We start from the raw sequence: 3,700 nt of genomic DNA on the forward strand, positions 1-3,700 counted from the left end.
GAGAGGAGAGGAGAGGAGAGGAGAGGAGAGGAGAGGAGGGAGGAAGATTAGACAGGCAGTACATTGGCTGCACGCCCACCCCTCCAGCTCTCTCAGCGTGGCCCTGGCACTGGGCACAGCTGAATGTCCTCTCACAGCTGAATGTTTCCAGGCTATCACTTCAGGAAGATTTTCTGATTTCTTAGATGCCACTTTCTCTCTGCCACTTTCTTTTGTCTTTCTTTCTGGAGCTCTAATTAGTTATATGTTAGATTTCCTACCTGAGGCCTCCAATGTTTTTAGTTTCTCTCTTATTTTCCTTTCTGATTTTATTTTTAGGGGGAGAGATTGGGGGATCCATAGTGGGGATGAAACCCAGAGCCCCTCCTACTGAGCTGTACTCCCAGCCCTTTCCTACTTTTTTTTTTTTTTTTTGCAGAGCCGGGAATTGAACTCAGGCCCTTGCGCTTGCCAGGAAAGCACTTATTCCACTGCGACCATCTCTCCGGCCCACTTTCCTATTTTTTTAATCTAAACTTTCCATGTGAAATTATTCATTTCTGTTAAATTTTTAGTTTTCCAAAGTACAAAGTGCGGCATGGTGGTGCACACCTGTAATCCCAGCACTAGGAAGACTGAAGCAGAAGAAGCGTTGCGAGTTCAAACCTGGGCTACAAAGTAAGCTCGAGACCAACCTGAACTGCATAGCGAGACCCTGTCTCAAAAAGATGACAAAAAAAAAAAGACAAACATCAAAACCAAAAGCTAAGTACAGCAAGTCCCTGACTTACAAATGGGTCCCAGTCTGGGAGAACATTCCTAAATTGGATTCATTGGAAAGTGTTGAGGTCTGGGATTTTGCAAAGTGAACAATACAATACAGGACATACTTTATAAGGTTATTTTATAATGAATCTCCCAAAGAATCAAATATAAAGAGTGCAGGAAATCTGTCCACACACTAAGACCCAAGTTTCCAGCCTGGATCCCACAACGATGTCCTGCGTGAGTCCAGCTGAAGACCAAAAGCCCATGACAATATCCCCGTGAGTCGGACTGGAGCCCTAGAGCCCATGACAACGCCTCACGCAGGCTTGTTTCATGGAGCCGTGCCGGAAAGGCCCAAAGGTCATTTTTGGAAGCAAGAGTCTGTGCCAGCGGGATGCAGGGTCCGTGCCAGCAGGCTGAGGGATCTGCACTGCCGCCATCAAGATAGGAGCCAGAGCTGCCCCGAAATGAACCGCAGCCGCCCCCAGCGACAGTGAGGTCCTGAGCTCCTCCTCCAATGAGAACAACCAAGTTCACCAGGAAAGCCAACATCGCAAGGTCAGCCAGCAGAATAGCCCAACAGAACCAAGAGATTCCAACAGCCTCCAATCAGCTTACAGCCTTCCAACAGTTTCTCCAGTTATGCTGCTGGCAATAATTCTTAGGTGAGCCTCCCACACCCAGCATCAGGCATCAGGCTAGTTCAGTTCAACTGGGTATAACAAGTTGACCACCAGTTGGCAATGCACCATAATAAGTCTGAAAACATGAGTCTTTTTTTAAAAGACAGAGTCTCACTGTGCAGTTCAGGTTGGCCTTGAACTCACTATGTAGCCCAGGCTGGTCTTGAACTTGCAGAGATCCTCCTGCCTCAGCCTCCTGAGTGCTGGGCTACAGGCCTGGGCCACCACACCCAGCAACTTGCTTGTTTTTCTTCTTTCTTTCTTCCTTTCTTTTTTTTTTTCTTTTTCTTTTTTCTTTTTTGCAGTACCAGGGATTGAACTCAGGACCTCACACTTACCAGGCAAGCACTTGTTCCACTGAGCTATCTCCCCAGCCCTCCTTCCATTTTTCTTTATTTCTTTTTTTCCTTATTAGACTGGAAGTCCAATTATAAAATGTTTTTCCCAATGTCAGACTGTCTTTGTCCTATTTGAGAGTGGCCTCCTGAAAAGCAGAAGGGATACCTTGTGGATATACTGCGTCACCTCCATCGCCATCCACCTGGCTAGAGCTGTGCCAGGAGAGCCCCAGGGGTGACCAGCTTCAGGTCGCTTATCTTAGGCAGGTTAAATTCCTGTCTTTTCTCAAGTGTCTGCAGGATACAAGCCTGACCACCCCACCCATGAGATGTGAGATAGAGAAGAACAATGTAACCATGTTAATCTGTGAATTTTCACTTAATTTTCTTGCTCTTATTTACTTACCAGGAAGTGAACTCAGGACTTTGCGCTTGGTAGGCAGGCGCTTGTGCCACCGAGCTGTATTTCCAGAACTTCCTACTTTTAGTATCCAAATTGTGCCTCAACTATTGTTTGTATTTTTCAGCCCAAAGATGCCCCTCTTCCTTTGCCCCCTCAGCACCTGGCTTCTTGTAATTTATTCTGGTTTTGAGTTTTTTCTGTGTCACAGCAACAAGTAGTTCATTCCTTTTTATTGCTGAAGAATATTCTACTGCATGCATAAGTTTTGTCCATTTGATGAACATTAATGAACCTTTGCCCATTTGGATGCAAATTATTATTATTAATAATAATAATGTGCTAAGTCCATGGCCTTCATGAGCAGATCTGATGTGGACGTATGTTTCCACTTCTCTTGGATATATACACCCAGGAGTTAAATTTATGTGTCATACTGGGCATAGCAGCTCATGCCTGTAATCCCAGCACTTAGGAGGCTGAGGCAGGAGGATTTCTGTGAATTTGAGGCCAGCCTGGGCTACAAAGTGAGTTCAAGGCCAGCCTGAAGTGCATAGTAAAACCCTGTCTCAAAAGATAATTAATTTTTTTTTGGTGGTACCAGGTATTGAACTCAGGACCCTGAGCTTGCCAGGCAAGTGCTTATTCCTCTGAGCTATCTCCCTGGTGATAATTAAAAATTTTAAAGGTCACATCATAACTTTGTGTTCAACCTTTAAAGAACCACCAAACTGTTTTCTGCGGAAGTTGTACCATTTTACCTTCCTACCAGCAGTGTATAAGTGGTCCAGTTTCTCTTTATTTAGCCAGTACCAATGATTACCTCTCTGTTTTATTGTAGCCATTCTAGGAGATGTGAAGTATTCTGTTGTGGGTTTTGTTTTTGAGGCAGGGTCTTACTATGTAGTACAGACTGGCTTTGAACTTGCTTATGTAACCCAGGCTGGCCCCAGACTCACAATGATCCTCCTGCTTCAGCCTCTGGAATGCTGGGATTATAGGGATGAGCCACCATGTCCCATTCCATTGTGGTTTTGATTGGTATTTCCCTGATGACTAATATTGTTGATTTTTTTTTTTTTTTTTGGTGGAACCGGGGATTGAACTCAGACCCTTGTACTTGCCAGGGAAGCACTTATTCTACTGAGCCATCTCCCCAGCCCCTGATATTTTTGGATATTTATTAGTCATCTGTATATTTTCTCTGGAAACGATATTTATTTAGAAACGACTCATTTCAAATTTTTCAAAGACGGTGTGCAGCCCTCTTGCATACTAGGCAAACGTACTGCCACTCACCTAAATCTCCAATTCAGATGGATTTTTTAAAAACTGTAGAAACCAGGAATGGAGACATGCACCTGTAATCCCAGAATTCTAGGAGGCTGATACAGAAGAATCACAGGTTAGAATCCAGCTGGGGAAGTTTAGCAACTTAGTAAGACCCTATCTCAAGACAAAAAAAGAATTACAAAGTGTTTTGCTATTATACAGTAGAAAATTTCAGCTTATCCATTGCTCTTATGTTGCAT

The sequence above is a fragment of the Octodon degus genome, unplaced genomic scaffold (assembly GCF_000260255.1).
Source record: "Octodon degus isolate 3935 unplaced genomic scaffold, OctDeg1.0 scaffold00021, whole genome shotgun sequence".
Classification (NCBI taxonomy): domain Eukaryota; kingdom Metazoa; phylum Chordata; class Mammalia; order Rodentia; family Octodontidae; genus Octodon; species Octodon degus.